This window comes from Vipera berus (genome assembly GCF_964194415.1).
Source record: "Vipera berus genome assembly, chromosome: 5".
Taxonomy (NCBI): Eukaryota; Metazoa; Chordata; class Lepidosauria; order Squamata; family Viperidae; genus Vipera; species Vipera berus.
In genome coordinates this window covers 47,550,753-47,569,897 of record NC_138207.1, presented here as the reverse complement: position 1 = coordinate 47,569,897, position 19,145 = coordinate 47,550,753, and the positions used below count along the sequence as shown (strand labels likewise).

General features: G+C 37.5%; 1 protein-coding gene across 6 annotated transcripts in view; it reads left to right on the top strand.

Moving 5' to 3' along the window:
- BTRC (beta-transducin repeat containing E3 ubiquitin protein ligase) overlaps nt 1-19,145 on the top strand; it is a 169,788-nt gene that overhangs the window by 41,420 nt on the left and 109,223 nt on the right. The gene's annotated exons all lie outside the window — the stretch shown is intronic.

The following is a 19,145-nucleotide window of genomic DNA, read 5'->3' as shown; positions in this document are numbered from 1 at the left end:
TGATTTAATTTTAAATCTGGCTTCTTGCCTTGAGTGATGTGAAAATAATGCTGACACATCTTAGATCACTCCATGAGAGCTCCTCAGGTTCAGCTAGTATTCAGCACTGATATTCTTTAAGTTGTCTGCTCATTTACTTGGTTATCTAGCACAACTTTTGGAAATAGGGACATTACTATGTCTCATGGAAAATTGATGTTATATTTGGTAACTGTAGCAAGATTATTATGTGCGTAAAGATTTGGAACTACCTACCGTTTCTCCAAAAATAACACCGGATCTTATATTTATTTTTGGTCCAAAAGACCCATTAGGGCTTATTTTCGGAATGTCTTATTTTTCCAGGTAGGAGGGTGGTGACCGTGTCAGGGCTGAAGGTGTCTGGCAGCAGCTGCAACCCGCTAGCCCCTTAGCCAGCGCACTCAGGGGTTGCGAAGCTGTGCAGCACAGGTGAGTGGGAGCACTGCCACCAACAGGCCGGTCATGCAGTGCAGCCGCTAACCCACTCTGTCCCACCATCTTGTTGCTCACAGTCGCAATGGGGCAGGAGGCCATGCAGTGCGCTAGTACCACCACCACTGGGTGAGGTGAGCCAGGCAGGTGGGGGGATGGAACTGCCGCACACGCCCTCTACCTGTGCACCTTAGAGCCCCCCTCACTTTGTGGCGGCAGCCCCAGTGGTCTCCTGTCCCATCACCTGTGGGCTCCTGCTGGATGGGGCTGTTGCTGCTGGTGCCACTGCCATGAGGCGAGACAAGTAACAGGGCATGGGTGGCCTGTCTGTTGGGGGAGGTGCGTGGGTGCGGGGCACGTGGGGCAGCTCCACCCCGGCCACCTGCCTTGCCTTACATTAGGACTTGTATTAGGTGCACACTAAAAAATTATGCTAGGGCTTATTTTGGGGGAAACAGTGCAATGGAAGAATGGCAGCTTAACATAAAATTTGCAGAAATGGTAAAATTGACTTGTTAATTAGGAAAAAGAAAAGTACATTTATTAATGACTGAAAACTCTTTGTGGTTTTTTTTGCTGAAAATGAAAAAAATGAACTGATGATTTATGGAATTGATGATTGGAAAGGATAAAATATAGGAAGAATCATGATGCAATTTTAAAGTGGGAGGATAGATGATAAATTGATTTGTAACTGTTGTAAAGATGATCAGCAGCCACTTCTTTAGTTTTCTTTTCTGTTTCTTTTCTTTACCTATTTAGTTACCTTGAAATAAGTTGGGCAGTTTATAAATTTTGTAAATTAAATAAATAAATAAATTCACCATTTTTCTTTGCACTTTTTTTCTTAAATTTGTATATTTTTTCTATTACATAAAATTAATATCAATAAAAAATAATTAAAGAAATAGGGACATTTTATCTTTTTTTCACTATAGAGAAATACAGGCTAGAATTTAATTATCTTCATATATTTCTGCCTTGATTTGTATAGATTGAATAAGTCTAAGGTGGTATTTGATTCTTAATTCTAGTTGTAGAAAGTTGATTCGCAATTTGTGACAGCATTAATTATTTGTAAGTTGGTACTTCATTTTTATAAAGGATTTTTAAGTAATTAAATAATTTGGATGTATTTAATTTCCATAATTGACCTTTGTAAGTTAGATATTCATTGTACTAGAAGAGATAAAAATATAAGCTCAAGAGCACTTGAGAAGCTTAAGGTTAAAGAAAAACTACAAAAAGAAGGATTAATTGAAGAGAATATATGTAGCTCATGGCTGAACTGTGAAGACCTTGGTGTTCTATAAGCTTGGTTGTTTGCTTTCAGACATTTCATTACCTCAACTAGGTAAACATTATTAGTGCTGGAAGGGTTTGCCCTCTGATTATATACAGTACCTTATCCTTTACAAGGGTAGGTTTAATTCTCAATGAGAAAATGAAATATTTGCTAGTGAGTATAGATTGCTATCATCTGTGTTGTAGGTATGTGTGAAAACTGTAATCCAGGGGTCTTCAAACTTGGCCCTTTTATGACTTGTGGACTTCAACTCCCAGAATTCCTCAGCCAGTCTGGCTGAGAAATTCTGGGAGTTGAAGTCCACAAGTCATACAAGGGCCAAGTTTGAAGACCCCTGCTGTAATCTATAGACTTGTGGCAATTATATGTTATGCTGTATTTAGTGATATTAATTAAAGAACCATGGGTGAATTTTGGGGGAAATGATGTGATTTAGAAAAAGATTCTTTATTTCACAACAGTGTTTCATACAAAATAAGTATGTATGTAAGTATGCCTGTCTTAAATTAGTTAAAAGAAATGAGGGGAAAGAGCAAAAAGAAAATGAAACATATATGTGGGCATTTCAAACACATAGTCAAACATTGTATACAAAACGTTTATGCAAATATTTTAGTGAAGGGTCACCATATTTCATTATAATTATCAATGAATAGTCCAAGTCTATAAGTATATATAATATAACTATAACTTCTTTGTCTTATTATTTGTTATTTTTTTGTTGCTCTGCATAATGTTGCTTGCTCCATATGTTATGTGTATGCAACAAACGTGATAGAGATATCCCAATTTTCTTGAATTAGAAAGTTTACCAGTTACTGTAATAGAAGCCCAGTACCCTCTTAATTTTTTAATTATACTGAGTGCTGGATTCAAGGATAGTTACAAAATATTAATGAAGAATCTAAAGAAGGTAACAGATTCTGGCCATGCAAGGGCTAGGGTTAAACAGAAGATTTGTAATTTGGTTCCTGGAGTAAGTAAGATATCCTCCTTAAATTTTGGAATAAATTGAGGTTGCCATTTATGTATTAGTGCAAATACTTGTTATTGTTATTATTGTCATCATTATCATTATTATTTATTAAATTTATTTACTGCCCATCTCGCGGCGAGATGACTCTGGGTGGCTTACAACATTAAAATAATACTAGAGTTAAGTCATAAATGATGGCAGGTTGACAGAAATTATATCAGTTCAAAGTCTTATTTTTTGCACACCTGGATGAGAAAACTTTATCTTAATTCATAGATGCTAAGGGCTTATACCTGTCTTTTGAACCCTTTTGCAGTTCATCCGTTGCTCAAACATGTTTTTAGGATTTTGAACCAGATGGAAAAGTGATACCTCCAAGCAAATAACAATCCCTGAGCATTTCAGAAACATAGAAGTAAAATTTGCAAAATTCCTTTTTGATTTGATAGCCTCAAATTGCCAGTTTTTAGCAGTTTTACTTATCAGGGAAAGAACGAATTATATTTGCTAGAAATTCCTGAGATAGAGTTTTGTTCTTTGGCTTATTTTGAATGTGGTTGTGGATTGAAACATGTTTTAAGAGATGAATTAAAAAGTATTTTTACTTAGTCATAACCATGTTTGTCTTGCTCTCTTAAAAATAAGATTTTTTTTCCACAATTCAGCATAGTTACTCTCATGGATTAAGTTTTTCTTTTAATACATGCTAAGTGCATAGAGAGTATCAGTAGATTCTTCTTCTGTTGTTGTAGAAGTTGCAGCATCTAGGGCTGCTTAATTCCTCCCAATTGTAAAGTTATTTACATCATTGCCTATAATGCTTTATTGGATAGTAGTATTTTTAGCACATTGTTTACTATTTATTCTCCTGGAGAGCACCTAATTTTTTTCTTCTCCACTGAACTTGCAATAAGCATTCAAACAATAATTCTGTCCCTTTCTTTTCTTGTTCATATATTTACAACAAAAAATTTACTGTTACTAATGAAATAAGTTGTGTTCTGGCATGTAGCTAGTTTAGCATCTGCAATAAAAGTGACACCTTTGATAAAAAAGTAACATTTTTTATTAATACAGGATGTTTCCTGCATATAATTGGAAGTATTCCTTGAACAGAATATCCATCAGTGTAGTAAAAAGATGGGTTTTAGTTGCGTGATGTCAATGTACCTTTGTCCACTCTGATTTGCTGTAGCAGCACTGTTAAAAATCTACAAGTTATTTATGCTGAGATTATTACACTAGGCTCTGATTTCAACTGCTAGCAATCTATGGCCATGACTTCAGCCCCCCAACTGAATGTACTTGTCCCCATTTATGAATGTACTTAGATGGTTCCCAACTGTTTACAAGACAGCAGAGGTGAGATCTTTGATTGACAAGTTAGAAATGCATTCGATCATTCCCTCTGCCAGTCTCTGGGTCATGCTGTTAAAAATGTCAGCCTCTCCAAGTTTGAATGGCAGCCTGAGGGCCTCCAAAGCTTTTTGTTTTCTGAGATGGAAACACAAATTGGATGTGTGCCTGAGTGCACCATCCTAGGCTGTAATTTCATCTTTTAGCTAAGAACCACAAGGTACATGAACAAAGCACCCTGTAAACAATAATACTGGAGAAAAAAATAAACAAGGTCGTGTTCCTTGTACGTTGATCCACCAGTGTCCTGACCTCTATCACATTGAACATCTCCTCTCTGATTGCTGCTCCCTCTGGCATTTCAATGAGAAGGAGAGCCTGACATAGGGGATTTATCAAGATTTAAAGTTGCAGTGGCATTGCACATTTCTTGAATTGGCTATGAAATATTGAACCATCACACTTCTGAGAATTCAGTTTTAAATACTGGTCTTAAAAATTACATACATTTAATTTCTTTAAGGCCTCTGTTTTCTTCTCATTATCAGCTCCCAAAAAACCTAAACATAGTGAAGGATAGTACTGAAAATAAACAAGCATTTGATATTCATATTTAAATGCATTTGTTGTGGATAAAGCTTAGTTTTCCAGTATATCAGCTATCCATTGAAGCTGACTCTGCATTTTGCTATGTAGCAGAATGAGTGAGCGTATTATTTGAGGAAATATGTAGCTGAAGTGCATGTGTTGTATACAGAATAATACAAAGGGGAAAAAAGCTTATACTATGCAGACTCCCCAAGTTAGTTACTTACCAATATATTAAGAGTATTTCATAATTTTTGAATGGCATAGTCTCTGAACTCTGGGGGTGGGGGTGGAGGTGGGTGGGTTCCAGGCTGGAAACTGGGAGTCCTTGAGGTTTAGTCCTGTTATATGTGCAATGTCATCTGAGTGACTTTGTGCCATTTACTCCTTTATAGGCTGATTTGAAATATGTGCATGTATGCATTGGAGACATACACACACATACATGTCTACCAAGTATAGATTTTTGTCCTTTCTTTGTTATAATACAGAAAGTTACGTATTGGTATTATGACAAATGACATATGTAGTAACAACTGGATGGCGTACAGATACTCTTAAAGTTAACCCCACATTTCTGAGACTTGTGAACATCAGCTTAGTGGTATTGGAAATCTCCACAATGCAGTAATTGATTTTTTTTTTAAATTGCAGATTGCACTAACTGAATTAGGGCCATTTTTGTATGGGTGTCAGTATGCATGTTTTAAAATTAGCAAATACAGAGCTATGTGAGAAAGTAAGAAAATGGAGAGGAATAAGGAAATAGAGTATCCTTTGCTGCTACCTAATGGCAATTCTTGGTACTGTATGACTTCTAAAGGGATAATATATTCTTTATTTAAGTAAAATAAAGGATATTGTAGTGACTACTTAGAGTACAGATTCACAAAAATATAGTAATAGGCTATATTTTATCAGGTATAAAAAATTTAAATATTCACAGTTTATTTATATTTCAAAGGAGGAAGTTGTTCTAATATGTGCCACATAGAAGATGCTTATTAAATCTTAAAAAAATAAAGGTTGACCATTGCCTGAAAAACAAAAGTTGCTTTTGCTTATTTCTTAAAATATAGCTGCTAACTCCAGATACTAGTATTAAAGAAGGGTGTATTTTAGCTCATTTGTTGTTTTACCTCTACATCAGGGCACTTAATTTTCTCAAGAGACCACATCAGAAATGGGGACTGTTCTGGAAGGCAGAACCAATAGGCTGAACTTAATTCCGTTTAATATTCTTCTGCCACTCTTCTGTCACCGCCACTGCATTCTCGCTTGCTAGCTCCCAGTTGCACTCCACACACTTGCCTGAAAGGCTGCAGTAGGTGGCTGAGCTCAGGTCCCCTCACGCAATGACTTCATTCGGCTGCTCCAGGTGAGGGACGAGCACTGCACAGGTGCAGAAAAGTGCTTTCTCTCCTCACCTTCCTACAGCCACTAGCCGACTGAAAGAATGCACAGTAACTACACAGAGCTGGACCCGATTCAGCTTGTTCTGTCCCCTTTGGCATACTTATTTACATTTGATTTGTAATTTGCCACTGATCTCACATGGGCCGGACAGGGATAGCCAACGGGCTGAATGTGGCCCAGCAGCTGTAAAATGCCCAGGTCTGCTCTACATCAATAGGCTCAAACTTCAAATATTTGGAATTGTTAATTCAGGCTACAAGCTCCTGGAAAGCTGAAACCTATTCTTTAAAAAAAGAACATTAAAAGAAATTTAGCTGTCAGCTTAAGATTCTTCTGTGCAAAAAGGGGCTAAATATTATCAGGTAGATAGAAAAGTATTTGAGGCTAAAGTCATACCAATAGAAGAGAATATATGTAGTTTGGGTTTTTGCTGTGGAATCCTTGTTTCATTACCGGACTACATAACATCACTGATGATGTTAACTAGTCGAGTAATGAACATCTGCAAGCAAACAAACAAGCTCAGAGAACATAAAGTAGTAGAACAGTTGTGTTACAGGTTTTAAACATATGTCTGTAAGTACATAGAGAAGTCAGTCAGAGGATGATTATGTTTTCCACCTTCAAATCACATTGCAGCTGCCCTAAAACATAAAACAGATCCATTATATGACCACCTATGTGAATTAGGCTTTCTGTGGTTGAGAACAGTTTCAGATGGATAGGAACTCTTAATGAACTGCCAAACAAGGGTCAGTTGAAATATCCCAAAATTAATGGTCTCCACCACCAACCCCTGATAGAGTTTAGCAGCTCATTTAAGGATGTTCCTGTACAGCAGGGAGCTTGGTATAACAATAAACCCATCTGGCCCCTAGAGCCCCACTTCAATCATATCTGGCTATCTAGAAACATATTCTGAAGATAACTGTAAATATGATCTACATCCTGAATTAATGTGATCCAGGAAAAAAAAATCCATAATGTTGAATGGATGGGTAGGAAAAAGACCAAACAAAATTACCCCAAAGTGAAAAGATTATTATTTAAGACAAGAATGAATGAGAAGAGTGATCGTTCAGTCAATACCTGCTTAGAAAGAGAAGTGTTTGCTTTGAATGTGGTCACACATAAATTGTTCGTGCATAGATAAGGCAAAGGAAAAGAATAGATTGTATGATCTGCTAATTTGATTGTTTATTATTAAAGATTAAAATAATTACTGAACGGTGCAAGAGTGATGAGATGTTCTGCAGGTGACATAGTATTATAATGAGATCTTGGGAGAAAATGAAGAAGAAAAAAACGAGTAAAAGGAGGGAGAAAATTGATTGACTCCAGGAAGAAGAAAGGAATAAGTCCTGTATAAAATAAGTAAATAAAAGATTCATCTCCCAACAAAATGAATCAGAATGAATGCGATGTAAGAAAAGATGTGGAAGCTGCTTGAAACAGAAAAAAGAATCATGCTGCAGTAGTGCATGGAGTTAATAGAAAGTGTGAAATTTAATATTTGGTAAAATAATGAAGAGAAAGTGACTGTGGATGAAGAAAAACTGCTTATAAGAGAATGATAGGCAAAAAATGAGGATGAGAGAAATATTTAAATCTCATTTGGAGAAGTAATTACAAAGAAATATAGTCAAAGAAAGGAAACAATGGTTAAAATCAAGAACACACAGAAAAAAATGCAGAGCAATTTTGAAGGAAATAAACAACATTTTAGAAATGGTGAAGATGATTATATAGGGAAGTTCCATCAAAGTAAATGGAATGAAAAGTAGTGAAATGATTTTTAATGACACTAAATGCAATGTTGGAAGGAACACCACAAAGATTTGTGTGGGCTTCAAAATAAAGTGCTGACAAGTGAAATTGAAATTCATATATAAATATTAGTATCCAAAGAAAAATGATGAAAATGAAATAATAAAAGCTGTGAGAATGTTGTGGAAAAATCTAGATGTATTAAGAATGCTATTTTATGAAGCTTCTGGTTTTGTGCGGTGCCGCAGCACCTGAGGGATCGTGGGGCTCCACACCCTATGGCCAATTTTTTAGACCCTCAGTGGGCCTAAACTTGCCCTGGAGAGGTGACAAAGAAGGAGGGGTGCCCTTCGACTGTGGAGAGATGGCGGTCAATCCGGTTGTCTGGGGAAAGCCCTCCAAAAACCAGCAGAAGAAAGGCTGGCTTCATTCCAGAGTCTAGCCCAAGCTACAAGAAGCCAAAGCCAAAAAGCATTAATTTAAGCTTGATCGTAAACAACATGTTTAGAACTGGGTAAGAATACCAATTCTCTCTCTTCTACTTGATAATTGATTTCCTGGAAGAAAAAAAACCAAGAAGCAAAAATCCTCCAAAAGTGAGAAGGAGCGGGACACTTGCTCCACCCTTCCACAGACGGAAGCAGCAAATTAAACTTTTATGGGGGATAGAAATACATTGAAATTAAATGAATATAAGACTTAAATCTGGATATGTTTGAAATTGGTGGAATTAGTTAAGATTTTCTTTTCAAAAGATTATTGATGAAAACAGAAGAAAGTAATTGCTGTTTTGAAAAATGAAAAATGAACTGGTCCTGACATCTACTGATGGATGAAAATATACAATTGTATACAAGAATTGGCAAATTACCTCTCAAGTAACAGTATTTTTTTATGATATGAGAAATATAAAAATGTTGGGATGGTTTATATGAGGGAAATATTTTAGATATTTAAGTGTAATTGATTTTGAGAAAATTTCAATTGATAAGAATGTTTTGAATAGATTTAAAAAATTAGATGGAATATTTAAAGAGTAAACATTTGAATATGGTTAAAAAGAATAGAAAAATTCTGGATATAAATGTATTTTAGCTTAAGAGGGACATGTTTCTCATGTATACTATTTCCTTCTTTTTTTCTTCTCTTGTTTTTGTTTTAAAATATGAGAAATGTAAAATTGTTGGGATGGCTTGTATGAGGAAAAAGATTTAAATACTTAAGTGTAATTAACTGAGAAAATCTTAACTGGTAAGAATGTGTTGAACATTGCAGGGAAAACAAATTAAAGAACTTTGAAAACAGCATTTATGACAAAGTAATTAAGATGATCAATTAGAAAAGAAGCTTTACATTGATGGGGTTGTTACTTGTAGAAATACTAGAGAAATGTTTATATTGAATTGTTATCTATCAAAATACTAAGAAATGTACTAATTCAAGGTTGATAAAAGAGAATATTACTGGAAGAAGAGAAAATCAAGAAAAGCTACTATGTGGATTAGGGAATTGTAGAAATTAATTGTTATTGGTTGTTTTTAAATATAAACCCAGACAACAGGCTGTTTACCAAATATTAAGGTGATTATGTTAAAAAAATAATAAAATATATTAAAAAAGAATGCTATTTTATATTTAGAGATGGGTTTTTATCTCCCAGGAAGCTAGAGTTTGGTACTATTTTCCTAAAGTTAACTTTTTCCCCCAGGAAGTCTGATCCTGTGGGTTCTTAGAGAACATCTTATCGACTAGTTGGGGGAGAAAAGCTGGAGACCGTATTAGGCTTTGAAAATTCTTAAGCAGAAATATGAGACACTGATCTTGAAATTAATCCAAGTCTGGTTCCCAACTTTGTAGCCCCTGGGATGTTTCCAAATATGTATACGGGCAGTGCTCAGTTTATGACAGCAATTGAGACCAGAAATTCCATCACAATGTCATAAAGTGTCATGTCACATGACAGTGACACTTAAGCAATGGCAATTCTAGTTGTCATTAAGTGACTCATTGCATATAATCATAATGTATATAGGATGATAATGTACAAGAGCTTTCTTGTAGTCCAAGGGGGGATGGAACTGTTAAGATTAAAAGTAGAGAAAATGTGGACTAATTTTAATAATAGTAGCAATCATTTTGGAAGGGATGAAGTGGGTAAATGAGGAGCTTCCAGCAAAAAAGAATGAAATTGAGAATAAAACTGATACAGTGGTTTGGGATGAAACTGAGATGAGGTCACGCTGGAAGGAATATTTTGGAGATTTGTATAAGACTGATACGTGTTGAAGAGTGGAATTGAAGCAAATTAGATACCTGTAGTATCCAGTTTAAAAATATATGGAAAGGAATTCATGAATATGGTGTGGTTACTGTAAAATGCTAAGTCTGCAGGCATAGATGGCAAAATTGGAATAAAAAATGTGGTTTGGTTATAGAGTTAATGCATATGAAAATGTGTATGTTTTAATTAGAAGAATATTGGCAGAATACTGATTGGCAGAATACTGATTGAAGGTATGATTGGGAGGTGACAACAAGCAATACTGGAGAAGATCAGAGCAATTTTATGCTGGGTAAAAATATGGCAGTGGGTGCATGCCATATTTTTGCTTTTCACGAAGCTATTGAGAAATGATAGAATGTGAGAAAGTCTATTGCACATTTCTATATAGTATATAAAGAATAGGTAAAAGGATTTGGCTTGTACAGGTAGTCCTCGACTTTACTACAGTTCATTTAATGACCATTCAAAGTTACAAGAGCACTGAAAAAAATGACTTATGACCATTTTTCACACTTAACAAAAGTTGCAGCATCCCCATGATCACATGATCAAATTCAGACGCTTGGCAACTGACATATGTTTATGACAGCTGCAGTGTCCCAGGGTCATGTGATCACTTTTTGCACCCTTCTGACAAGCAAAGTCTTAACAGCCATGTTATTAACTTAACTCCAAGGATTCACTTAACAACTGTGGCAAGAAAAGTTGTAAAATGGGGCAAAACTCACTTAACAAATATCTCACTTAATAACAGAAATTTTGTGCTCAATTGTGGTCATACGTTGAGGACGACCTATATTATGGAATGTTTTCTTGTGAATATGGAGTAGCAGTGAGAAACATTACGTAAGTGTATCAAATCAGGATAATTGTATTTGACAGGGAAAATTGAGTGATTCCAAGTTAATACATAAATGTCAAAAACTAGAACAAGTAAAGGAATGTATGTAATTTTGTAGACTACTAATTACAGGGGAAAGAATTGTGGATTTATAGATGTGTAAGCACTTTAGAAAAGTGATGAACAGTATTTGATCTATTACTAGTACCGTATGTTGACAGAAATAAAAAGAATTTAGCATATAGACACATGCTTCTTTGATACATGGAAGTAAAAGGATATGTTTGGAAAACACACAAAAAATTGTACTGGGACTGGATTATGTAAGAAATCTTTGTGTAAAATAAAACCATATAATATAAAGAATTAATAGGTACAGAATTAATTGAATGAAAAGGTAACTATTATAAAAAATGTGCACTGAGTTACTTGGTCATATAGAAAAAAATGAATAAAAAAAGAACCTTAAAACAAATGTATGAAGGAAGAATGGATGAGTTGAGAGGAAGGTGAAGGCAGACAATGTTGTGGCTGGATTATGTTGAGAGGTGAGAGTTTAAAGAACAAAAAGCAATATGTGAATCAGTGCATGGATATGGTAGAAAGAAGGATGATTTGCAAGATTAGATGTAGATGGAGAGATAGTATTTCATTTATTGCCATTAATTAATACCTCTTACTTTACCTCAAAATGAAGTAGAACGATGGATAGTTATGAATTATTCTAAAGCACATATTAACAGTGTACCTCCCTTTCAAGGAGGTGCACGGCTGACATATCTTTATCACCCAAATGAGACTTGACCCCATCTTTATTAATTTGGGTGAAAATATTTAAGTTGGCAAAATCTACTTCTAAATATACATATCTGAAAATGTTTAGATAATAGCTGCCATATTTCACTTGTAAGAGAAATACTGAGAGATTTTGTAGGATGGTATTTTAAGGAAAAATTAACTACTGAGGTTCTTAAAAGATTTCATTTGTGGATCTAGGTGTGGGGAGAATAGTGGAACTATTAAGAGAAATGCAGTTTTCTTTTCTAATTTATTTCCAATAAATCATGGCTTTTCAACCAGTGGTACAGGTACCACCTGTGGTACATTGGCACCTGGCAGGTGGTACGCGACCATCCTAGAAAAGTGGTAGCGGGGGAGGGGAATGAGCTGAACCGGTGGCAGCACCTCACAAGCCTGAGCGAGAGATGGCTGGAGCTGCAGGGCTGTTAGGGCTCAGCGGAAGCACCAGGATCAGTGCCAGGCTGCAGCTGGAGCTCGGCGCTGATCCTGGTGCTTCTGCTGAGTCCAGAAGAAATGCCGATCAGCTGGAATATTGCAGCATCTCCAGGGTCTTGTGATTTACATTCAGATGCTTGGCAACTGATTCATGTTTATGACAGTCACAGTGTCCCACTTCATGTGAAGTGACCAAAACCTGCTGCAACCACCCAACAGATGGGTGGAATAAAAACCAAACAGCCCCCCACCCCATCCCCGCTGCCAATCTTCAACAGAAATGCTCACAACAATAAAAACCTTGGACAGGAGGAAGAGCGCCACCGGGCGGGCAGGCAGGTGTCTTGGTTGGCTGTAGCTTGGGGGGCACTTCTTTCAGTGCCATTGTAACTTCAAACAGTCTCTAAGCAAACACTTGTAAATCGAGGACTACCTGTACTTCATCACTTTTTTCCTTTTTTTTTTTGTCATCAAGTTTTTGACACCTTGCTAGGTAACTGGTGGTACTTGGATGTTGCCATATCCTAAAAGTGGTACAATGGGTGAAAAGTTTGAAAAGCCCTGCAATAAATTATCTTTTCCAAATATTGCTTAACTGTATATGGTTCGTTGCAGAGTCAGCCAGATGTTCAAACTAGATTTGGCATTTTTATCCACCTATTGTGTCCTTCCCAAGAACCAGAGATAGGCAGATGTGGATGTTTGATGATGTTAGAGGTATTGTTGCAGGATGCAAGCTGTTCCCAATAAAGTGGCCTTTTGCAATTGACTGATGATGGTGAATTTGTCAATGCTGATGGTGTTCAAGTGGTGCTCCAGTTGTTTTGGGATTGCACCCAAGGTGCCTATCACTGTTGGTACTACCTTTGCTTTCTTTTGCCACAGTTCTATTTCTATTTGCAAGTCTTTGTATTTTTTGTTTTCTTCTCCAGTTCTTTCTCTTCTCTTCTGCTTTCTCCAGGTGCCAAGTCCACTATCCAGACCTTTTTGTCTTTCTTATCAACAGTCATTAAGTCTGGGCTGTTATGTGACAGGTGCCTGTTTGAAGTCTAAATGCCCAGAGCACTTTAGTTTCTTTGTTTCCTATTACTTTCTCTATTTTATGGTCCTACCAGTTTGCTTGCAGGCAAAGAATATTTCTTGCAGATCTTCCAGTGCACCATTGTTGCACTGTCATGCCGTTGTTTGTAGTCAGTCTATGGGATCTTCTTGCAGCAGCTAACCAATTGATCCACTGTTTCTTCAGTTCTTTGCATAGGTGACACTTGCTGTCTGTTGCTGTCTTCTCAATTCTGGCTCTGTGTGCATTTGTTCTTAAGGCTTGGTCATGCACAGCCAGAATTAGCCCCTCTGTCTCTTTCTTCAACTTTCCCACTCTTAGTCATTACCAGATCTGGTTGTTACCTGCTTTGCTTGCTATTTTTTTCCATTGGTTATAAACACTTTGCCTTGCCAAGTCTCTTTTCTATTCTTCCTTTGGTCTTTCTAAGCCTTCATGATGTTTTAGCTTCTGTGCATGTTCTTCAGTGTCCTTCAGATATTCTTCCAATGCACTTGCAACATTCTGCACCCATCTATTTTCATTGGTAAGTAGAGTCTGTCAACATCACTGCATGGATGAAGGGCATGATTCACTATCATTTTTTTCCGTGGTCTTCCTACCCAGCTATTTTTAGTTCTGCTTGAGTCCATTCCACTATTCCAGCTGTGTAATGCCCAGGTGTTAATTGCCTTAGTGGTATTTCCTCCATTGAATTTGGACTTCACCCATGATGTATTCACTTCTAACCTCCTTCTTGATTTTGGTGTGTTCACTGTTGTCAACTTGAAGGATGTCTAGGTATTTGTAGTGATTCAGAAGTGTATTAATAGTTACATTTTCCAGACTGGGATTGTCCTGTGCTTTTTAGAAAAGGAGATAGTCAAACCCTTGTTGATCATTAGGCTAAAATGGAAATTTAGTATGCTGTTACATAAAGCAATTGAAAAGAAGATAAAGGGATATTTACAAGGTTCACTCTTAGAGAATGCATCTTAATATCAGAAATTGATGGACAACACATGAATCAAAAACTTGGAGTAACTTAGTGCTTCATCATTTAACCAAAGAGATTAGATTTAGTTGTAACATCATTCATTAATTTTTGGAAAGCATTATTCTCTTAAGGGAGCCTTACTGCCTCCTGCTGATTGGAAACGGAAGTCTTTTTTGTAGCAAGGCCAACTTGCCTTAATGCCTGCAGGGGAGTGTTAAGTTATAGGCAGTAAAGAATCCATTTTATATACTGTGCAAAAAGCTTTTTAAAACAATCTATTTCTGAACCTAAATTGTCCTGGGACTAGTTCTTGACATAAAAATTCATAGAAACCTCTTTTTTCCCCTCCCATTTTCCTTGTGTATGGTTAGTCTTTGCTTTAGTGATGTAACGTTAGAATTCACATTGGCCAGGTTGTTCTGTAAATTAAACACTGACAGCTCCCCTCAGGGGAACAGCCAATGTATTTATGATGATGTGCTGATTACACAAAATACACCGCAAGCAGAAAACAGCTGCAGAGAACAAACCTCTTAAAAGAATACAATTACAAATCGTACCCTTAGTATTTCTAGTGGTGAGGGTAAAATACAGCATGTTAATATAAGGCTTTTTGTTTTGTTTTTAAGATGGCTTGTGAAAGATGGGAGATCTGAAGGGGGGGAAAATAAAAAACCTTTAAAGTACAATTGGTTTTGCATGTAGTCCTTTTGGAGCTTATATGTGTAACTTATGTACAGTAATGTACCTTTTTTCTTTCTGTTTTCTTTATGATTTTTTTTTCTCCTTTAGACTTCCAACTAATTTATAGCAGTTCCATCTGAGTCAATTACTTGGTTCTTTATTGTCAACTTGATTCTTTATTTAATATGATAACATACATGTAGATCTTACAGATACTTTGTTATGTACTGCGATACTATCTTCACTGCTTTTTTTTAGTTAACTAAGCTAATTATCAGATTTTTATACATATGACAGCTTAAGAGACTAGTTGAATCTACCTTAGCAAAAGCTGCTTTTATTTCTATGAGTTTTCTTTTATTAACATTAACATTAATTTTTAAACTAGACTTGTCATAATGAAAACTCCATCCCAAGTGAGGTTTCTATGGGAAACAGGGATGGTGAAAGCAGATATGCCTGAAATGTATGTGACCTATGTTATTCAAGGGTTGCTTAGCTGAATTTAAAGTGACTGTAAAATTTCTGGCAATGTTAATGTAAAGAAGAAGAAATAGGAGAACGGGAGAAGAAATAATGCAGTAATAAACTAGTGCATAAGAGATGTGTAATAAGAGTGCATTCACACACGCACAATCATAATATAAAAAAGAAATGAAAATAAAGATAGTAGAGTAATGGGGAAGGGAAAGAAAGGAGAAGTAGTAGTATAGGATAAAGGAAAAGAAAAAAAAAGCATTGCCATCTAATTTTTTTCAGTAAAGTAGAATACAAAGTAAAATTACAGCCTCAACTTTTTACTTTGACATGTTTAATAAATACTAGCCATTTCTATAACAACCATGTGTGGTCCCCCAATCATTGTAGCCCTCAGCCTACCTATTCTCTTAGGTAGGTTTCCCCAAATTTTATGAAAATGAGTTGGCAAGCATATATGTGGATATGGGAAGTCAAGAAAAAATGGTTGTGTTGATTCATGAAGATTGAAATATTTTATCTTATAGCAAAGCCAATATAAGCTAGTGTATTCTTTGAGATGGCTTCGTTACAGCTCATATTTTTACTGTTAACTGGAATCCATGCAAGATAGGCACATAGCTTAATAATATTAAGAGAGTTGGGAGGGACCTTGGAGGTCTTCTAGTCCAACCCCTTGCTCAGGCAGGAAACCCTATACCATTTCAGACAAACGGTTGTCCATCTCTTCTTAAAAACTTCCAGTGTTGGAGCATTCACAACTTCTGGAGGCAGGTTATTCCACTGATTAATTGCCCTGTCAGGAAATTTCTCCTTAGTTCTAGGTTGCTTCTCTCTTTGATTAGTTTCCATCCATTGCTTCTTGTCCTGCCTTTGGGTGCCTTAGAGCAGTGTTTTTCAACCTTTTTGGGGTAAAGGCACACTTGTTTCATGAAAAAAATCACGAGGCACTCCGAAAGGGGGAGAAGGGGAAATAGACATATTTTTCCAAGCTGTCTTTCTACCAGCTCGGTCTAGCTAGCCGTATCAGTTTCATGCCTTCCAAAGGAACCGAATACCCAGCATGCATCTTTCCCCTAAATACCAATTCCGTCACGTGAACGGAAAAAAAAGTGTGAGCCGTCCCGCCAAGGCCTAAAAGAATACCATAAAGGCCAAGGTGGTCAAACTTCGCGGTATTGGAAGGAAGCGGGGTGGGGGGGAGAGAAAGGGGTTACCTTACGATGTTTGCTTGTTCGTTCGTGTTTTGTTTTCTTTAGCAAGCCCAGATCTCCCAACTACCAACCTCCCTCCCGTTTCCTAAGCCACCCCACCCTGACAACCGCATAATCATCTCTTTGCGACAGCGGGACAAGAAAGGAGACTAAAGAGCGAGAGCGAAGCTCGCAGCTGCTGGAGAGCGCGCGGAGATGGGGAAGACACCCCATCTCAACCCGAGGAACTCTCCGCGCCAAGCCTCCGTAGGGCTGGCACGACCAAAAAGGGGGAAGGGGGGGTTGCGTGCGAGGGGAAACACCCTGCCCAAATCACACTTCGGCTGCTCTGCAAGCTGACGTGGGAAGGGAATCGCCGAGAACTTCCAGGCGGACACGAGAGAGACTGCCCTGCGGTGACAAGACTTGCAGCCCCTTTTTCTCCTCTTTCCCCCTTCCCGAGCCAAGCCCAAGTCATGGCAATAGCGGTCATGGCGCTCGCAAGAACAGTCACCCCCCCCCTCCACCCCCGAAAAAGGGAAGGAGCTGAACGGAGAGGGGGGGGAGGGAAAAAAACCCTTCACCTTGGCTCCCAAGAGGCGCGCGGCCACCCTGCTACCGGCAGTCAACAAGGTCATGGCGAGCAGCGACCAAACTGGCGTGGCGGTGAAAGGGAAAGCAGAAGCCGCCGCCCTCGCGAGGGGAGAGTTTTTTTAAAAATCTTTCGAAGTTTTCCCACGGCACACCAGGCAACATCTCGCGGCACACTAGTGTGCCGCGGAACAGTGGTTGAAAAACACTGCCTTAGAGAATAGTTTGACTCCCTCTTTGTGGCAACTAAGGTCCAAGTAAATTATATACACAGCATTCCTCTGGTCCACTAATTTTGTCACCTGGTCAAAGAATGCAATAACATTTGTCTAGCATAATCTGTTTTTGACAAACCCATGTTGGCTTAGTTTGCCTCTAGGTGTTCACTGATTCATTGCTTGACTATGTTTTCCAGAATCTTCCCAGGTATTGAGATCAGGCTGATAGGTCTATAGTTTCCTGGATCCATTTTTTCCCCTTTTTTTGAAGATGGGAACTATATCAGTCTTTTCCAGTCCTCTGGTAGTTCCCCAGTGCTCCAGGATCTTTGAAAGATATAGTTCAGTGGTTCTGAGATATAGTTCAGTGGTTCTGATTATTAACAGTGCTTCAAATTGTTAACTCACATGTTACATTTTCCATTTTTTTCAAATGTTAATCCATACAGTAGATCTCAAAACGTTAGGTGAGGACACAAAATCTTTTTGTATTACAACTCTTCTGTAGAAAGGTTAACATCTAGGCCTTCTTAAACATCCTTTCCGGTGGCCAGAAACTATAAAAATAACATTTTGATGAGTTGGTCTTACCTTTAAAAAAATAATGAATATTCACCAAAATACAAAATTATCTATGTTTTAAAATAGAATATTCCAACTCTGCATGGCAAATTTCTTGCATATTATCAATCAATATACTACTAAAAGTCTTATGTCTGATTGTTTGACCTTCATTTGAGTGAAATGTTACATCCTAGGGCAAAAAGTTTTGAATCAACATATCTCAAGTGGGCAAACTTACAGGATGCATCTGGAATCCATCACTCATATGGGACTGAAATTTAGCAAAGTTGTGCCATGGTCAACTATGGAGATATTATCATTATTTTCAGTGCTACATCCCAGCTTTCCACAAGAAAAGTCAATGGGGAAGCTGGAAGGTAAATAGGCAGCTGCTGCCAGGTGGGAGAGAAAGTGAGGAGGGTGAAGAGGAGTTGTTGGGTGCACAAGGGAGAGAGCAAGTTGCATTGGTCATGGAGGGTGCACAGCGGTGTGCGAGAAGTGCTGTGCAAATCAGTGGTGTTCAAGAGTGCAAAGGAATGCATGAGAGGCACTGCATGGGTCAGGGAAGATGCATAAGGATACAGGTGTGTGTGAGAGAAGCATTGTGCAGGTCATGGAGGATGCAGCAGAGATGCAGTTTGGGTTTGGGAGGATGTGTGAGTGTTGGTATGGAGATATCTCTGAAACAATGACCCACAGGTCACGGTTTTGTGTCTTATAATATTCTTCAGCCATCCATGGAAGTAAACTGTAGTTTAGACTTTTCCAAAATACTTCCAAAACTAATTTTGGTGTTTCAGAAGCTGCGAACTTATTAGTTCCAAAACTGAGAAACCAGAAGGTGCTTTAATTGAATACATTGTCTTTCAGTAGTTTTAGACAATCCAAATTCTTGCAGAAAGAAACATTTTTCAAGGAATCATTAATATGGTTAGTCCTCAACTTATAGGCACAATTGGGACTAAGCAATGTGGTTGTTAAGTGAGTTGCATCCAGTTTGACAACTTTTTTGTAGATTAAGTGAAACAGATTTCCCCCTTTGACTTTGTTTGCTGGAAAATCCCCTGGGATAGTTGCAAATGACAATCACATGACCCTGGGACACTGCAGCTATTGTAAATACATGATAGTTGCCAAGATCCTGAATTTTGATCACATG